Genomic DNA, 21457 nt, shown 5'->3' with positions numbered 1-21457 from the left:
TACATTAATGTGGGTAAATGGCTTGAATAATACATTGGCAAGATCCTCTAAATCTTTGTGCCACCAAACAACAAGTGCCTTCAGAACAGTGCCTCCTTTAAATGGATGCCTGAGCATGAAAAGGTTTGGGAAAATATTTGGAATTGGATCAATATTATATGTCATCTAAAATAAACCAAATAACCTGAGAACTAAGAAGAAAGTCTTCCTATCTCCCACAGATTTGCTCACATTCTTACTAGGAGTGACCTGAGTTTGAGATGCAAGATCAGTTGGACTCAGGACTTCAAAACAATCACAATCTTATGAACTTCCTCTAGTAATGAACATGTTACCTAATGCTGACAAAAGAAATGACTTCATGGCAGCAGGGATCTGTAGCCAATAGAGCATTTAAAGTTTTCTGTATAGATTTCATTTCCAAACCATATCAACTCTTCCTTACTGTGTGATGTGGGAAAGCTTGCTAAACTTTCTGAGGTTACCTGTGTGCAATGCTGCAGAAATGCTGAATGAGAAGAAGCTGGAAGAACCTAGTTATACTCCTTAGGTGAGGGAATTCACTCATCACTCCTGGCAAGTCAGGCAATTGATGTAGTCTTCTCTAAAAATGGAATAACAATAACCAGCCACTGTGAAAATGAACAAGGTGAGTCACATAAAGTGCCTGGCATGGATGTCTGTGACATAGTAAACACTAAATTAATATTAGCATACTCCATGCTTTTTATTCCTCTTTTAATCTTATCTTTTTCTGCCTCTACTCTGGACTCCCTATTCTCTCCTTATTTCTTCCACCTCATATACTAGGAATTATGGACTCAGAGCAGGTATTTGGTTAGGGAAACTCACCTGTATGGTGACAGGAATCCACCTGAACCACAATAGGAGAGGTAGAACTTTAAGAACTATTGTTACAAGTTGATTGAATAGATGCTGAGATGCTTAAATGAACACATTTAACTTACACATAACTTCATTCTATTACCAGCCTCCAAACCTTCCCATTCCTGCAGCCACAGCTTTTTAGGTAACATAGAGAAGGCATGGAATGGTCTGGATGGCAAGATTTTTAGGAGCATTTGTAGCCTCAGGATACCAATCTTTGAGCTTTCTTTTTTTTAAAAAAGGAAAAATTTCACAAAGATTTATACAAGAAATAGTGTGTGATATTACAATGTCTTCTCCCAACTTGATTCTTACTTATTGTCTAAAAGATTCAATCATTTCATAACTGATAAAGGATACCAGAAAAGAAATTTACTTCTTTTCTTTTCTGTGTCTCATCTTCTTTAACATTTCATCATGTATATCATCATCAGTTTGAGCCTGAGTCCCAACTCCTGCAGAATACTTGGTGACAATGTCATGGGTTTTATGTGTTCAAATGTCCTCCCCATGACTCATGGTATTCATTCAGCATTTCAAATTACAGATTGTTTCCAAGGAGAGAGACATAAAACTGTGTAGACAAGGAATATAGAAGAACACACACACATACACACACACAGACATTACCACATGGCTACAAAGACATGGTCTCTAGGGTAAAGATGGTAGTTTCTATAGATTCATGGTTAAAACCCACTTAAAAAGGAAGGAAATAGATTGTAAAACCTCTTCTTAGCACTTCCCTCCAATTGCATTAAACCTTTAACAGTAACAAGGCATCCCCCAAACACCATTATGTAGGAGACCCACCTATCCCTGCTCTTCAGATATGACAGCTGAGGCTTCGAGATGTTGAATATCTTTCCTACCAAGATTTATTAAGGACCAGCAGACTTGGTCTTTGTTTGCAATATGGGTATACATCAGCCTTGCAACACACACAAACACACACACACACACACACACACCCCTAAACAAATTCACTTGGGTGAAACTATGATTTTTTTTATGAGACTGTGCCTACAGGTCATTGATTCTCTTAATTCAGTCTCAAAATCTGTTTTGTTAAAAAGATCAAGCCATGAAATTGTCTGAACCTTTTACTTTTCCACTGGTCTGATGACTGTGTATACAGAAGCACAAATACATCCTTGTGTGGTCTCAGGTAGAACTCAGAGGAAATGTGAAAGAGAGGCAGAGAAGAAAATTAAAAAGTAAATGGAATACAACCCTCAGGAATGAGTCAGAAAGGGGAGCAGAAAGGAATGACAGTCTACAGAGGACACAGAATACCAGGCATCCCAAATTGAGGTCCGTTAAGAGAAGGGCATTAGAGTAGGTTAATGTGCCAATGTTGTTGGTGCTCTTATTACAAACCAAGGACTTTTATAAGTTCATTACAGATATTAATTCATTTAACTTTCCCCCAAGCTGATGAAGTAAGCAGTGTTATTATCATCCCATTAGTAAAGATGACAAAACTGAGGCACAGTTGGGTTAAGCATCTTGCCCCAGGTCATAAAATAGTAAGAGGTAAAAGGAGGCTGTGACCCTGGGCAGCACAAGCACCCCTCTTCATAGTGGCTGGGAAGGAACCCAGAGAGGTGGGTGGTGGACATGGGACCACATAGGGCTGAAGTGAGAACAGTGCTAGGTACAAAGCAGGTGGTAGGTGCCCATTATATGTTTCATGCATCCCGAGGAGACTCCAGTAGGGAGGGAAAAGTGTTTAAGTAGATGGAAAAGAGCCCATAATAAGGTGGAGAGTAGGGAAATTGGGAGAGAAGAGAAAATGAAAGGATTCATTCAGGTAACAGAAGCCTTGAGTTTTACTGAAATGTGAGCCAGTCCCAAATGGGTCAGAGCCAGTTTACCCTACAGCTATCTCAGAGTGGCCACCGTCTTCACAGGCAAGCCCCACACAGAAGTGGGGTGGTTAGATTCTGGGTGTTAATAGTGTCTGTGACTAGCTGAGCACAGTATCCAGCAGAGGGCAGCTCCTCAATAATTCAGTGTGTTTAATACCTACTGTGTACCTACTCTGGGTCAGGTAGTGGTGATACAAAAGAAAAGGTGATCCCTCAGGCTTTGCAGTCAGTTTAGAATTAGAATCCCAGGGTCTGCCACTTACTATGCATTGACTCTGGCAAATTTCTTTACCTTCTTCTGTCACATTCTCTTTTCCCTGAAACGTGACTAATAGATGCCAGCACAGCACCTGTGGTGCCCTAATGGCTCCAAAGCTGTTAGTCGTTGAAGATGTTTTGTCATTATTTTCAAAGAATGACTGCACAGCCCTTGATGTTGATGGAGCTCACAGCTTAATAGGGGTGAGAAACACATAAACTGACAATCACCAGAGAGCGTGCAGGATGTCCTGGTGAACGGAGGCGTGAGCCCTAGAGGCGGGATGCATTTCTCCCACTCGCAGATTCGAGATTCTCCCTCCTCATTTTCGGGAAGCTGCACTTGGGGGTATCAACAAGGTTGAGGTGGTAATTCAGCTGCCTCAGCAAAGCCTGAGGAATGATAGAAAGATTCCACTAGAGAGTTCAAACCTGACTCTTAAAATGGCAAGGTTGCATCATATGTTTAAATATAAATTTCATCAGAAGCCTGGGAAATAATTCTGAAGTTGGAAATTCAGGTTGCATACCTGAAAACAAACCTTTGTCAGACTAAGAAATCTCTCACAAAGCAGTTCCTCACATTATTTGGCATTGCTTTGTCAAGTAGTAATTATCCTATTAACCCAAATTAGAACTTTATCTTAGGTTCTTCATCCAAAGTGTGAATATAACAACTACTGAGGGGAGAGAAAGAGGGTGATTTTAGAAACATGCCTTGTCATGAGAACAGACACTTTTTTTTTTTTTTTTGCGGTACGCGGGCCTCTCACTGTTGTGGCCTCTCCCGTTGCGGAGCACAGGCTCCGGACGCGCAGGCTCAGTGGCCATGGCTCACAGGCCCAGGCACTTCGCGGCATGTGGGATCTTCCCGGACCGGGGCACGAACCCGTGTCCCCTGCATCGGCAGGCAGACTCTCAACCACTGCGCCACCAGGGAAGCCCCCAGACACTTTTTTTTTTTGGCAGCAAGAAGGAAATACAATTTTAACATATGTAAGAACTAAGATGCATGAGTGTATTTAAGAAATATAATAAATTATAGTTTTTTTAAATAGATCTTTATCGGAGTATAATTGCTTCACAATACTGTGTTAGTTTCTGTTGTACAACGAAGTGAATCAGCCACATGCATACATATATCCCCATATCCCCTCCCTCTTGAACCTCCCTCCCTTCAGAGTTCTTAGAGTGATCTTTAGGGAGATTCTAAAAAGGAAAGCAGACTCAGTTACCGGGTGTACCAGGCCCTCTGGCACCTCATTCCAGAGGCTTCTATTTAATTAACTGAAGACTTCTACAAAAGTCCTTCACTTAATACAGGATCACATGACATAGACCCAAAGGGCAATAAAAGTGACATCCTTGTGTGTGGGACTTCCCAAATGCCACTGAGGAGCTCTGTGTGTCTGCTTGGTATGAATACCCTGGGAGGTGTGGCTAATAAGGCAGACTCTTGAGCCCCACTTTAAGAGACTTTATTCAGTAGGTTTGGAGTGGGGTTCCAAGATCTATAGGTTTTACAAAACTCTATACACAATTCTGAGAGCTAAGAGTAGACACTACTGACAAATGCCACATGCAAATCTTGCCTGATGATGAAAATCACCTGGAGTGTTAGTTAAAAATGCAGATTTCTAGGCCGCACTCCAGACTCACTGTATTGGAATATCTGAGTTCTGGGCACAGATACCGTATTTTAACTACTCACAGGTCAGTCTCAGCTTCTGGCCTGGTGTGAACCTATGTGTCAATGCTTTGATGTCTATAAATCAATTTTCTAACATTATCAGTCAGTTCCTAAACGGAGACAGTTCTGAGTTTTAATTCCGCTCTTTGACCTACTAGACATGTAATTCTGGACAGTTCCTTAACTATACAAAGTCTCTGGTGACTCAATTGTGAAGTAATAAGAGGTCACTGCGAAGATGAAAGAGTAGCAAGTATAGGGAGATTGGCTCAAGATGGCGGAGTAGGAGGAGGTGAGCTCACTCCCTCTTGCGAGAGCACCGGAATCACAACTAAATGCTGAACAATCATTGACAGGAAGACACTGAAACTCACTAAAAAAGATACCCCACATCCAAAGACAAAGGAGAAGCCACAGTGAGATGGTAGGAGGGGCGCAATCACAATAAAATCATAATTGCTGGGTGGGTGACTCACAAACTGGAGAACACTTATACCACAGAAGTCCACCCACTGGAGTGAAGGTCCTGAGCCCCACATCAGGCATCCCAACTTGGGGGTCCGGCAATGGAAGGAGGAATTCCTAAAGAATCAGACTTTGAAGGCTACTAGGATTTGATTGCAGGAATTCAACAGGACTGGGGGAAACAGAAACTCTACTCTTGGAGGGCATGTGTGTGTGTCAGGACCCAGGGGAAGGAGCAGTGACCTCAGGGGAGACTGAACCAGACCTACCTGCTAGTGTTGAAGGGTCTCCTGCAGAGGTGGGGGGTGGCTGTGGCTCACCGTGGGGACAAGGACACTGCCAGCAGAAGTTCTGGGAAGTACTCCTTGGCGTAAGCCATCCCAGAGTCCACCATTAGCCCCACCAAAGAGCCTAGGTAGGCTCCAGTGTTGGGTCCCTCAGGTGAAACAAACAAGATGGAGGGAACCCAGCCATACCCATCAGCAGACAAGCGGATTAAAGTTTTACTGAGCCCTGCCCACCAGAGCAACACCCAGCTCTACCACCCACCAGTCCCTCCCATCAGGAAACTTGCACAGGCAACTTAGATAGCCTCATCCACCAGAGGGCAGACAGCAGAAGCAAGAAGAACTATAATCCTGCACCTGTGGAATAAAAACCACATTCACAGAAAGATAGACAAGATGAAAAGGCAGAGGGCTATGTACCAGAGAAAACCAGATAAAGCCCCAGAAAAACAACTAAATGAAATGGAGATAGGTAACCTTCCAGAAAAAGAATTCAGAATAATGATAGTGAAGATGATCCAGGACTTTGGAGAAAGAATGGAGGCAAAGATTGAGAGGATGCAAGAAATGTTTAACAAAGACCTAGAAGAATTAAAGAACAAACAAACAGAGATGAACAACACAATAACTGAAATGAAAAATACAGTAGAAGGAATCAATAGCAGAAAAACTGAGGCAGAAGAACAGATAAGTGACCTGGAAGACAGAATAGTGGAATTCATTGCCACGGAACAGAATAAAGAAAAAGAATGAAAAGAATGAAGACAGCCTAAGAGACCTCTGGGACAACATTAAGTGCAACAACATTCGCATTATAGGGGTCCCAGAAGGAGAAGAGAGAGAGAAAGGACCCGAGAAAATATTTGAAAAGATTTTAATCAAAAACTTCCCTAACATGGGAAAGGCAATAGCCACCCAAGTCCAGGAAGCACAGTGAGTCCCAGGCAGGATAAAGCCAAGGAGAAACATGCCAAGACACACCGTAATCTATTGACAAAAATTAAAGGCAAAAATTATTGAAAACAACAGGGGAAAATGACAAATAATATACAAGGGAGCTCCCATAAGGTTAACAGCTGATTTCTCAGCAGAAACTCTACAGGTCAGAAGGGAGTGGCATGATATATTTAAAGTGATGAAAGGGAAGAACCTACAACAATGATTACTCTACCTGGCAAGGATCTCATTCAGATTCAATGGAGAAATCAAAAGCTTTACAGGCAAGCAAAAGCTAAGAGAATTCAGCACCACCAAACCAGCTCTACAGCAAATGCTAAAGGAACTTCTCTAAGTGGGAAACACAAGAGAAGAAAAGGACCTACCAAAACAAACCCATAACAATTAAGAAAATGGTAATAGGAACATACATAACAATAATTACCTTAAACATAAATGTATTAAATGCTCCAACCAAAAGACACAGTCTCACTGAATGGATACAAAAACAGGACTAATAGAAATGCTGTCTAAAAGAGACCCCCTACAGACATAGGGAAACATACGGACTGAAAGTGAGGGGATGTAAAAAGATATTCCATGCAAATGGAAATCAAAAGAAAGCTGGAGTAGCAATACTCATATCAGATAAAATAGACTTTAAAATAAAGAATGTTACAAGAGACAAGGAAGGACACTACATAATGATCAAGTGATCAATCCAAGAAGAAGATATAACAATTATAAATGTATATGCACCCACATAGGAGCATCTCAATACATAAGGCAACTGCTAACAGCTACAAAAGAGGAAATCTACAGTAACACAGTAATAGTGGGGAACTTTAACACCTCACTTAACACCAATGGACAGATCATCCAAACAGAAAGTTAATAAGGAAACACAAGCTTTAAATGACACAATAGACCAGACAGATTTAATTGAGATTTATAGGACATTCCATCCAAAAACAGCAGATTACACATTCTTCTCAAGTGAACATGGAAAATTCTCAAGAAAAGATCACATGTTGGGTCACATATCAAACCTCAGTAAATTTAAGAAAATTGAAATCCTATCAATCATCTTTTCTGACCACAATGCTATGAGATTAGAAATCAATTACAGGGAAAATAGGTAAAAAACACAAACACATGGAGGCTAAACAATACATTACTAAATAACCAAGAGATCACTGAAGAAATCAAAGAGGAAATCAAAAAATACCTAGAGACAAATGACAATGAAAACACGATGATCCAAAACCTATGGGATGCAGCAAAAGCAGTTCTGAGAGGGATGTTTATAGCAATATAAGCCAACCTCAAGAAACAAGAAAAATCTCAAATAAACAATGTAGCCTAAAACCTAAAGGAACTAGAGAAAGAAGAACAAACAAAACCCAAAGTTAGCAGAAGGAAAGAAATCATAAAGATCAGAGCAGAAATAAATGAAATAGAAATAAAGAAAACAATAGCAAAGGTCAATAAAACTAAAAGCTGGCTCTGTGAGAAGATAAACAAAATTGATAAACCATTAGCCAGAATCATCATGCAAAAGAGGGAGAAAACTCAAATCAATAAACTTAGAAATGAAACTAGAGAAGTTACAACAGACACCTCAGGAATACAAAGCATCCTAAGAGACTACTACAAGCAACTCTATGCCAATAAAATGGACAACCTGGAAGGAATGGACAAATTATTAGAAAGGTACAACCTTCCAAGACTGAACCAGAAAGAAAAAGAAAATATGAACAGACAAATCACAAGTAATGAAATTGAAACTGTGATTAAAATTCTTCCAGCAAACAAAAGTCCAGGACCAGATGGCTTCACAGGTGAATTCTATCAAATATTTAGAGAAGAGCTAACACCCATCCTTCTCAAACTCTTCCAAAAACTTGCAGAGGAAGGAACGGTCCCAAACTCATTCTATGAGGCCACCATCACCCTGATACCAAAATCAGAGAAAGATACTACAAAAAAAGAAAATTATAGACCAATATCACTGATTAATATAGATGCAAAAATCCTCAACAAAATACTAGCAAACAGAATGCAACAACACATAAAAAGGATCAAACACCATGATGATGTGGGATTTATCCCAGGGATGCAAGGATCCTTCAATATATACAAATCAATCAATGTGATATACCATATTATCTAATTGAAGAACAAAAACCCTATGATCATCTCAATAGATGCAGAAAAAGCTTTTGACAAAATTCAACACCATTTATGATAAAAAACACTCCAGAGAGTGTGCATAGAGGGAACCTACGTCAACATAATAAAGGCTGTATAAGACAAACCCACAGCAAACATCATTCTCAATGGTGAAAAGCTGAAAACATTTCCTCTAAGATCAGGAACAAGACAAGGATGTCCACTCTCACCACTATTATTCAACGTAGTTTTGGAAGTCCTAGCCATGACAATCAGAGAAGAAAAAGCAATAAAAGGAACACAAATTGGAAAAGAAGAAGTATAACTGTCACTGTTTGCAGATGACATGATACTATACATAGAAAATCCTAAAGATGCCACCAGAAAACTACTAGAGCTAATCAATGAATCTGGTAAATTTGCAGGATACAAAATTAGTCCACAAAAATCTATTGCATTCCTATACACTAATGATGAAAAATCTGAAACAGAAATTAAGGAAACACTCCCATTTACTACTGCAACAAAAAGAATAAAATACCTAGGAATAAACCTACCTAGGGAGACCAAAGACCTGTAAGCAGAAAACTATAAGATACTGATGAAAGAAATTAAAGATGATACAAATAGATGGAGAGATATACCATGTTCTTGGATTGGAAGAATCAATATTGTGAAAATGACTATACTACCCAAAGCAATCTACAGCTTCAATGTAATCCCTTTCAAATTACCAATGGCATTTTTTACAGAACTAAAACAAAAAATCTTAACATTTGTAGGGAGACACAAAAGACCTCGAATAGCCAAAGCAGTCTTGAGGGAAAAAAATGGAGCTGGAGGACTCAGACTCCCTGACTTCAGACTATACTACAAAGCTACAGTAATCAAGACAGTATGGTACTGGCACAAAAACAGAAATATAGATCAGGATAGAAAGCCCAGAGAAAAACCGACGCACCTATGGTCAACTAATATGTGACAAAGGATGAAAAGATATACAATGGAGGGCTTCCCTGGTGGGGCAGTGGTTGAGAGTCCACCTGCTGATGCAGGGGATACAGGTTCATGCCCCGGTCCGGGAAGATCCCACATGCCGCAGAGCGGCTGGGCGTGTGAGCCATGGCTGCTGAGCCTGTGTGTCCGGAGCCTGTTTTCCGCAACAGGAGAGGCCACAACAGTGAGAGGCCCTCATACTGCAAAAAAAAAAAAAAAAGATACACAATGGAGAGAAGACACTCTCTTCAATATGTTGTGCTGGGAAAAATGGAAGGCTACATGTAAAAGAATGAAATTAGCACACTCCCTAACACCATACACAAAAATAAACTCAAAATGTGTTAGAGAACTAAAGGTAAGACTGGACACTAAAATTCTTAGAAGAAAACATAGGAAGAACAGTCTTTGACGTAAATCACAGCATGATCTTTTTGATCCACCTCCTAGAGTAATGGAAATAAAAGCAAAAATAAACAAATGGGACCTAATGAAACTTAAAAGCTTTTGCACAGTGAAGGAAACCATAAAGAAGACGAAAAGACAACCCTCAGAATGGGAGAAAATATTTGCAACAAATCAACAAAGGATTAATCTTGAAAATATATAAACAGCTCCTGTAGCTCAATATTAAAAGAACAAACAACCCAATCCAAAAATGGGCAGAAGACCTAAATAGACATTTCTCCAAAGACATAGAGATGGCCAAGAAGCACATGAAAAGCTGCTCAACATCACGAATAATTAGAGAAATGCAAATTAAAACTACAGTGAGGTATCACCTCACACCAGTTAGAATGGGCATCATTGGAAAATCTACAACAAATGCTGGAGAGGGTGTGGAGAAAAGGGAACCCTCTTGCACTGTTGGTGGGAATGTAAATGGATACAGCTACTATGGAGAACAGTATGGAGGTTCCTTAAAAAACTAAAAATAGGGCTTCCCTGGTGGTGCAGTGGTTGAGAGTTCACCTGCCGATGCAGGGGACGCGGGTTCGTGCCCCAGTCCAGGAAGATCCCACATGTCATGGAGCAGCTGGGCCCGTGAGCCATGGCCGCTGAGCCTGCGCGTCCGGAGCCTGTGCTCCACAACGGGAGAGGCCACGACAGTGAGGGGCCCGTGTACTGCCAAAAAAAAAAAAAACCCCCGAGAAAAACTAAAAATAGAATTACCATATGACCCAGCAATCCCACTACTGGGCATATACCCAGAGAAAACCATAATTCAAAAACACACATGAACCCCAGTGTTCATTACAGCACTATTTACAATAGACAGGTCATGGAAGCAACCTAAATGCCCATCAACAGATGAATGGATAAAGAAGGTGTGGTATATATATACAGTGGAATATTACTCAGCCATAAAAAGGAACAAAATTGTGTCATTTTTTGAGATGTGTATGGATCTAGAAACTGTCATACAGAGTGAAGTAACTCAGAAAGAGAAAAACAAATATATTATCGCATATATGTGGAACCTGGAAAAATGGTATAGATGAACCGGTTTGCATGGCACAAGTAGAGACACAGATGTAGAGAACAAACGTATGGACACCAAGGGGGGAAAGTGGCTGGGGGGTGGGTGGTGTGAATTGGGAGATTGGGATTGACATATACACACTAATATGTATAAAATAGATAACTAATAAGAAGTTGCATTAAAAAATAAATAAATTTTAAAAATTAAAAAAAAATAGTAGCAAGTATAAAATCCCTAGTAAACTGGCAGATAGTGAGTATTGAATATTCATTACACCCTACCATGACTTTATCTACCTCTTAATATTAAAGTAAATTCACAAATTAGAGGAGGTATAAAATAGAACATTTTGATCAAAGAATTATGATCAAAACAAACGTGAGGTCATATTTCATTTTTTACTAAAAAATGAAAAATAAAAAATAATGATAACACCAATTTCACATGAGGTTTAAATGAAAGTTGTACATTCATACATTGCTACAAGAAATGTAAATTGGCAAGTTCTTTTGAAGATTTGTTATGCTTTTAAAATTATAAAAAAATATCAGATTTTTTGACTTGTTCATTTTGTATGGAAAGTAACCCTAAGGACAGAAAACATTATTTTCATAAATATGTTCATTTCAGCATTTTTCAAAACAGCAGAGATTTTTAAACGGCCTGAATGCCCAATAATATTAAAGATAAGGTCTTCTGCCCATTTTTGGATTGGGTTGTTTGTTTTCTTGTTATTGAGCTGCATGAGCTGCTTGTAAATTTTGGAGATTAATCCTTTGTCGGTTGCTTCATTTGCAAATATTTTCTCCCATTCTGAGGGTTGTCTTTTGGTCCTATTTATGGTTTCCTTTGCTGCGCAAAAGCTTTGAAGTTTCATTAGGTCCCATTTGTTTATTTTTGTTTTTATTTCCATTACTCTAGGAGGTGGGTCAGAAAGGATCTTGCTGTGATTTATGTCATAGAGTGTTCTGCCTATGTTTTCCTCTAAGAGTTTGATAGTTTCTGGCCTTACATTTAGGTCTTTAATCCATTTTGAGCTTATTTTTGTGTATGGTGTTAGGGAGTGATCTAATCTCATACTTTTACATGTACCTGTCCAGTTTTCCCAGCACCACTTATTGAAGAGGCTGTCCTTTCTCCACTGTACATTCCTGCCACCTTTATCAAAGATAAGGTGTCCATATGTGCATGGGTTTATCTCTGGGCTTTCTAATGGGCAGAAGACCTAAATAGACATTTCTCCAAAGAAGATATACAGTCTGCCAACAAACACATGAAAGAATGCTCAACATCATTAATCATTAGAGAAATGCAAATCAAAACTACAATGAGATATCATCTCACACCAGTCAGAATGGCCATCATCAAAAAATCTAGAAACAATAAATGCTGGAGAGGGTGTGGAGAAAAGGGAACACTCTTGCACTGCTGGTGGGAATGTGAATTGGTTCAGCCACTATGGAGAACAGTATGGAGGTTCCTTAAAAAACTACAAATAGAACTACCATATGACCCAGCAATCCCACTACTGGGCATATACCCTGAGAAAACCAAAATTCAAAAAGAGTCATGTACCAAAATGTTCATTGCAGCTCTATTTACAATAGCCCGGAGATGGAAACAACCTAAGTGCCCGTCATCGGATGAATGGATAAAGAAGATGTGGCACATATATACAATGGAATATTACTCAGCCATAAAAAGAAATGAAATTGAGCTATTTGTAATGAGGTGGATAGACCTAGAGTCTGTCATACAGAGTGAAGTAAGTCAGAAAGAAAAAGACAAATACCCTATGCTAACACATATATATGGAATTTAAGAAAAAAAATGTCATGAAGAACCTAGGGGTAAAGCAGGAATAAAGACGCAGACCTCCTAGAGAACGGACTTGAGGTTATGGGGAGGGGGAAGGGTGAGCTGTGACAGGGCGAGAGAGAGTCATGGGCATATACACACTAACAAACGTAGTAAGGTAGATAGCTAGTGGGAAGCAGCCGCATGGCACAGGGATATTGACTCGGTGCTTTGTGACAGCCTGGAGGGGTGGGATAGGGAGGGTGGGAGGGAGGGAGACGCAACAGGGAAGACATATGGGAACATATGTTTATGTATGACTGATTCACTTTGTTATAAAGCAGAAACTAACACACCATTGTAAAGCAATTATACCCCAATAAAGATGTTAAAAAAAAAAAAAAGAGAAAAACAAACAAACAAAAAAATATTAAAGATAAGGTATATCCATTTATATGTAATACTATGAAGGCACTAAAAGTAATCACTGAGATCACTGAGCAATAAAGAAAACCATCTGCACTGTGATGTAAATGAGAAAAGCACAGTAAAATTGTATTTCTTTTATGATTACAAGTGTAAAATATTTATGTATAGAGGACATGGAAAATTAATAATTAAGTTGCTATGGGATGAAGAACTTGAGATTTTTTTCTTTTTATTTAATACTGCTATTACCATTACAGTAGTGCTGTATGTTCCATGACTACTTTAATATATTGCCTGTCCTTTCTATTATTTAAAAGAAAAAGACAGCTCATAGGCATTGTTCCATCCACAGAGGGTCCTGATATAAAACCACTCTGATGCTCTCTGACCATTAAAGAAAAATGTAATTTATATTACAGGGTCACCCTGGTTAGTCACCAGACCCCAGGCAGGAGATCAGGATCCAGTGAACGGAAGCCACAAAAGGCAATGTGACAAGGGACATTCCAAATTGGATGCAAGAAAATGAGCTAAGTCCAGAATGAATGTCGAAATGCAGGCTGGGAAGAGGGCGTTGGTTTATAAGACAGCTGTAGCTGGAGGGGCTCAGAGTTATGAACGCTCTTTTACAGGTTTGTTAGTTCATGTGGAATGAAGAGATGAATTTGGCTCAAGGGTCCAGAGTGGAGTCACAGAAGTACATTTTCATATATATTTTAAAAAGAGTCTGACCCAGGCATTAGCTGGGTTGCTCCAGAGAAGGGACTGATTCTCTTTTCCTGCTCATTCTCTCCCTCCTATTCCTAATATGCTCCAAAGCTATGCCTGATTCCATGGGCATCATTTTGGCTCCATTAAGTAGTTGCTGTATGAATTTTCTAGGGCCACCATAACAAAGTATATCAGACTGGGTGGCTTAAACAACAGGAACATTTCTCCCAGTTACGGAGGCGAGAAGTCCACAGCCACGAGTTGGCAGAGTTGGTTTCTTCTAAGGTCTCTCTTCTTGGCTTGTAGATGGCTGTCTTCACACTGCATCTTCACATGGTCTTTTCTCTGTGCCTGTGTCCAAATGTCCTCTTCTTAGAAAGGCACCGATCATATTGAATTAGGGCCCACCCCAATGACCTCATTTTAACTTCATCACTTCTTCACAGACCTTATCTCCACATTCATATTCTGGGGTACTAGGATTGGGACTTCAACATATGAATTTTGCAGGGACACAAGTCAGCCCATAACAGTTGTCATGCTTTAGCTCAAAGCATAAAGCAAGTCAGGTGGCAAGGGGTATAACACAATATATACTTGGGCAGAGAGACACTGTTGGTTTGTTAGCACCTTGGGGATTCCTCATTTTATAGAACAAGGTGAGGCTTAGGTGGGTTAGGTAGACTTCCCAGGACTACAGAAGGCAAACTCACAGCCAGCCTTTTGAGTCTCATAGTCTGAGGCACCATGTAAGTCATCACTTCTTTCTTCCCTCCTTCTCACCCCTAGACTTTCCCTTCTTTCCTTGAAGCAGTCCCAGTTAATTGTATTCCAGACAAGAGTCCACAAATGTATAAGCCTCAGTACAGAAGGATTCTGAGGAAGAGTCAGAGGCCAACTGAGTCCCACTGCCCCCATCCTGAGGGGTGAATCTGTCAGATTCCACTGCAGGACAAGGTAAAGGCTCCACTGTGCCCCAACTGAGGTCTTTTGTCTACAGGATCCTGGTGCAGTATAGTGGGAAGTGTGGTTCTCAGCACAGAACTCTACTTCAGGAAGCAAGAAAACACCTGGGCCCAGATGCCCCCTGATCCTGGGAAGTGGTCTCTCTGTATCTCATCTCCTTCCCTCTCCCCCAGCTCACTCAGCTCCAGCCACACTATCCTCCTTGTTATCCCTTGAACATGTCAGGCATCCTTATTCTGTCTGAGGACTTTTGCAGTGTGCTACGGTCTGAATATTTGTGCCCCCTCAAAATTCATATGTTGAAATCCTAACCCCCAGAAGTATTAGGAGGTGGGGCATTTGGGAAGTAACTAAGTCATGAGGGCTCCACCTTCATGAACGGGATTAGTGTCCTTATGAAAGAGGCTCCAGAAGGATCTCTAGCCCCATCTGCCATGTGTGAAAAGTGTGTGACCTGGAAGAGGGCCCTCATCTGACCATGCTGGAATACTGATCTCAGACTTCCAGCAGACAGAATCATGAAAAATAAATCTCTGTTTTTTATAATTTACCCAGTCTGGTCTTCTGTTACAGCAGCCCCAGCAGACAAAGGCACAGTGGCCACTCCTTCTGTTCATGGCATTCTTTCTTCAGATATCTAAGTGGCAAACTCCTCAAACTCCTTCAATCTCTCACTGAAGCCTACTCTCATCACTCTATTTTAAGTTGTAAGCCATTATACTCCCCCAATCCTACACCTCTGATCACCCATGCATTTTTTGTTTTTTCTACAGCAGTTATTGCATTCAAATATATTATAAAATCTATTTACTTTTTAGGTTTTGGGGTATTGCCTGTCACCCTCCTCTAAAATAAACACGAAACAATATGCTTTTATGCATACCACATTCCAAGAACAAAGTAGGCACTCAAGAAATATCTGTTGAATGAATGAATGAATGGATATCTATGAGGCCAAAATTGGAGGCAAGTTTAGTTTGCTCCAGGCAAATTTAGTTTCCCAAGAAGCAAGAATCAGAGAGAGAGAGAGAGAGAGAGAGAGAGAGAGAGAGAGAGAGAGAGAGAGGGAGAGAGAGAAGGATGTTGGCTAGGTCTCTGTGTACTGGTTTGTAAAAGCACCAAAATTTCAACTCTCATTATATAATAATGGAGGAAGGATCTTACATTCACCAAAAATCTGTTTGGCCCCAGTCAATTCCATAGTTTACATCACACAGAAACTCTATTTTACAGATCTAAAAACTCAAGTTCAGAAAAAAATTAGGTTGCTGGCTCAAGGTCACATAGCAAGTAAGGAATCTAATTAGTTGTCAAATCCAGATCAATCTGGATCCCACATTCAAATGCTTTCACTACATTGTTACACAGCCCTTAATTTGGTGACATACCAGGACCTAACACACTGTCTTCCTTATCTACCTAGAGGAGAGGCAGCTTTTTGTGTTGGGAAAAACTAGCTTTCTAAAGGTGCTGGATGAGACATTGCCTGGCCCCAACTTTACTGCCATCTGAATAGCAAATCAATGTCTCCTCTAGCCCAATGAGTGAATCCCCATTTCAATATTACAATACATACATATGTTGATTAATTTGGGGGTGTGTTCTCTAGTGTTTGTTATTAATAAGAGTTAGGGTACTGCTTTATATAACTGAAGGAATTTTACAGTTGAGAAGATCCAACATTATCTTCATAGTAGCTCACTCAGATATCTTTGTTTTTCTATGTTCTTTCTTTTTTTTCTTTTTTTTTTTTTTTTTTTGCGGTACGCGGGCCTCTCACTGTTGTGGCCTCTCCTGTTGCGGAGCACAGGCTCCGGACGTGCAGGCTCAGCTGCCATGGCTCACGGGCCCAGCCGCTCCGCGGCATGTGGGATCTTCCCGGACCGGGGCACGAACCCGTGTCCCCTGCATCGGCAGGTGGACTCTCAACCACTGCGCCACCAGGGAAGCCCCTCTATGTTCTTTCTTAAACGAGAAAAATAAATAAATGGAGTTACAATTAGCTTACCCCAAATTGCTGAATAAACCAAGGGAATGAACTACCCAGGAGAATGTTCATCATCATGTGGGTCTGTTCAGCCAGTGGGCAGATCACAGGAGATCTGTGTGGCAGGGCTGGCCCTGACTCTGTTCTTGAGTTACAAGTGTCTGCGGCAGGTATGAACATTCATATCACGTACACAGAGTGGCAGAGAGAGTACTGGGGTTTTTTTTTCCTAAAGTAGAATTTAATATGTGTTTTAAATTCCCATTTTGACAGACACAAATATTTACTCTCAATAGCTTAAGGGGCATCTTTGTCAGCTGGGTCGTGTCTCTCCTATCTGGGAGAGCAGTCAGCAAATGCCAAGCTTTGCTGGGGATGGAGGTGAAAGAGATCTCTTGTCATCAGTCTCCACATATTGTTGCTTCTCATTCTTGAAACTAGCAGCAAGGTCTTTTCATGTTCACTACCTTTCTCATCTGTGTTGTCATCATCTCTTCGTGGAATCCCAGAGAACATCCTACAGACCCTGTGTGCTCAGAGACACCAAGAACTCTCCCTTCCCATCAGGGGCTCCGGGAAATCTGAGGCAGCCCAGGGGGCAGAACCCAGGTCTTCTCTCTCAAACCTATGGAGTCTCAAGATCCAGTCTAAACTCCAGGACACGTGGCGTCACATCTAGGGCTCACGAGCAGCTGAGGTTTCCTTTTGGTTTCCCGACTGTCTCGTCTCCACACAGTCCATAAACTTTCTACCTAATCTGAGAGCAAGTTTGCTTGGTTCTTTATCTCTTCACAATAGCCTGAGGTTTATGCCCCCAATTCTTTGTGGTTTAGGAGTTTGAAGATAAAATCTTATGTTTTTCAGTTCCCCAAACGTTCCCCTTCAGAATCCATTTTGAATATCAAAAGCCTAAAACTGACTTATTTTCTGGGCTCTGCTGTAACAACTCCAACCCAAGGCAGTGGATCCTTCCGAGTCTATTTTGAATGGAGAAGAGCCATGACATTAAAATAAATAAATAAGTAAAAAGATAGGAAGGAAAACATACCATCAAAATGATGCCTACTAGCCATCTTAACCAGTGAGAAAAATAATGGGTCAAGCTCATCTAAAACCCAACAACCCTGCTTAACTATGAGTTCTTAAGCATGCTGTTTACTGCGGAGAGCAGAGAAATAAAAAGAACCTTGAGGATCTACAGATGTAATTCAATTGCTCACTGTCTCACTTCCTGGCAGGTTTGTGTCTGTCAAAGGCTGGAAGCTCTATTTTTATTTTTATTATTTTTCAAATTAACCTGTTAGCTATTGCACACCTTAGCCCGGTGCTTCTCAAACTCTAACGTGCATGCAAGTCACCTGGAGAGCTTTTCAAAATGCAGATTCTGGTTCAGCAGATCTGTGGTAAAGCCTGAGATTCAGTATTTCTAGAGAGCTCTGGGTGCTGTGCCCATACTTTGAGTACAAGGTGGTAGCTGTATTTCTTCAGCAACTTCTCCATATGCACCGTACAGTCCCAGGATGCAAAACACCTGTAATTTTCATCTTTATGTTTTGTCCATGCTCTTTGTCCTCTCTCTGGATGAACTACCCAGATTCGCTGTTTGTTTAGATCTTTGCAGTTTTCAATCCTCAGGTCCATCCCCCTGATACTTTGAGTTCTCTGTCTCCTGTCAGTGAGTTTTGATACAACTACCTCGTTGTGATGCATCACAGTGCACCCTAATTTTCGTTTGTTTTCTTCTTGTTTGTTTTCTTTTACATCATATTATGAGCCCTTTACAGAAATCATTTGTCTCCTTTCTCACCACCTAATACAGTGTGTGGTCTAAGGAAGGTAACAGTGCCCACTTCAAGAGGTCAGAGGTCATCATGAAACTGGGTTTTGTCACTAATGAGATGAATTAAGCACTAGGATTATCCACGTAAAATGATGCACTTTGTACGTGTACACTTTGTACACGCTCAGAGCAGCGTGTGGGGATGAGGGGAGCAACCAGAGAGAGGTAAGGACAGATATTTCTGCCACTCAGTTCTTCAGGGGGAACCTCACTGCGCAGTGCCGATCACAAGGGGAGGCCCAGGGCGATTATTACCTTTTGAAGATGGTGGATTCATTTCTGCAAAAGCCAATGCCAGGTCTGTTCCCATTAATCCCCTGCTTGATGAGAACGGCAGGGTGTACTGCTAATGGTTTTCGGCTGCTTGTGGGCTGATGTGAAATGCATGTGATAATTAGCTAACTAAATTAGTTCTGTTCTCATTTTTTATATAAAGCAGTTTTGTGAGAATGGCTTTTTATAGTGATTTCTGGTCTAATTTCTTATTATCACCATTGGAAAAAAAAGATTTTTTCTCCCCATTCTCTGGGATATCTCTCCCACTCACCACTCTTGACACCTTCCAAATCTACCCATGTATGATCTGTTATATGTTAAGCACTAAATCCCGGGGATGCCTCCCTCTTCCGTCTTCTCTTTTGGATCACCGCACTACCATCACTGTTGGATTTCCTCCTGAATATTCAGATTACTGCAGATTTTTTTTTTTCATGGCTCTAAATGTGGAGAGAAACACAAGTGATCTACTCAGAGCTTTCTGCTACTATAAGCACCAGGACCTTCAACCCCAACATGTTAACATCCCAGATGTATGGCATGAGTCACTCTCTGGGAATTGGCCCATCTGTTCCAAGTCTCAGCCACCTGGTGATTATACAGAAAGAGCAGCATGCAGCCTTTTTCCTGGCACGGCCACCAGGTTTTAGGGCTTTACAGATTCCTGTATATCCAACCTGCTCTGGAGAGCTACCTATAGGGTTTTCATAGTGCTTTGTGTTGAGTTGTTTTCAATGAGTTGAACTTGCACCTCCTTCCTAGAGGCAGTTTTTCATTTTTAAGCAAATCAATACTGGGCAGCCTTATATGTGGGAAAGTTCCTAGATAATGTTGTGAATTTGATCACAGGACTTTACCTACCTGTAGCTTGGCTACTTCATCAGCAAAATAAAACATCCTCTTAGGTTCAATTACCAGAAATGTGATAAAACGGATACTGCTGTATGGTAGATCAAGATTCAATTCTCATCCTAACTGAGTTACCAGGGTATAATTTTTTAAAGATGGCCAAAGATCCTTTGACACTCCTTCCAATGACAGGTGGGGGTCTAATTCCCCATCCTTTCATTTGAGCTGGGCTTAGTGACCTACTTTACCAAAAGAATGACATTTTGAGACTTCTGAGGGCAAGACATAAGACATATTTCAGCCCAGGCCTCTTGGCCTGCTCCCTGTCCTGTCTGCAGGAAGCCAGCCACCATATAAAGAGTCTGACAGTCCTCACACTACCATGTGTTGAGGAAGCTAATGCCTCCCATGTGGAAGGTCACATGGAGGGAAAGAGAGAGATACTCAGCCAGGCCCCTGATGACCAAGCCATCCCAGCTCAGACAACAGACATGTGACTAAAGGTGCACCATCTTGGATGTTCGGCTCAGCAGAGTTTTCAGATGACTTTAGGCCCAGCTAAGCATTAGAAAGCCCAAGTGAGAGCCATCCAGCTGAGCACAGTCATCCCACAAAGCCATGAGAAATCATAGTATTTTTATAAGCCCCTAAGTTTCAGATGGTTGGTGTGGCACCAAGAGGTAGCTAGAATATATGAGAAAAGAGCTCCGTTTCCTTATCTATAAAACAGAAATACTTACGCCTAACTCCTGTGAATATTGAGAAGATTTAAGTATAAACTGGTAAATCCCTTAGCACATTACCTGGCAAGAGGAGATTCTTAATAACTGTCACCTCCCCTTCCCTTCCAGTTCTAACAGGTTACAAATTTGTGATTAATTTGTTGTAGGTCTGTATTTGATTCCCTCCCAAGTTTACCTGTCTAAAAATCCCTAGGAAAGGGAGGCACTCAAAAATATCTATTTATTTAATCACTCACTATTTTCAATAACAGCTGAATCTTACCCATCTAGAAAACACCAAAGAATGGATAATCTAGATAGTTATGTTTACAAAAATGCATTTTTGTAATCTTCAATTTTTAAAAAAATCCTTCTAATTTAGAAGTTAAGTTCTTTTTACAATCTATTATATTTTTTTCCTGATTCTGAGGCACAATATACTGAACATAAAGTAAATGTTCACTGATCACTCAGTTGTTATAAAAGCTAGTTATTGTATTTCATTGTCATATAGTTATTATACCCCCATTTGCCAGTACACTACAGGTCCCTGCTTGCTACATGTATATTTTTTTCTTGTTGAGTGAATTCAAGTCCCCACCTATATCTTTGTGGTAATAGGTCAGCTGTCACATCTTAGAACTGACAGTACAATTATTTCTGGAAAACTTTTCTGGAACTACCTGGGCCACTGGCCAGACTGTAGAGGTCTGCCTTTAGTTCAGATGGCCATCCCTGGTCTTGTCAACTGGGGCAGGTTTGGATGGCATAACATAAATCATAATGACCTACTGGGGAGGAATTCTACAGAAACAGCAAGACAGTCACCTGAAT

This window comes from Leucopleurus acutus (assembly GCF_964270905.1).
Source record: "Leucopleurus acutus genome assembly, chromosome: 1".
Taxonomy (NCBI): domain Eukaryota; kingdom Metazoa; phylum Chordata; class Mammalia; order Artiodactyla; family Delphinidae; genus Leucopleurus; species Leucopleurus acutus.
This window is presented reverse-complemented; position numbering follows the sequence as displayed.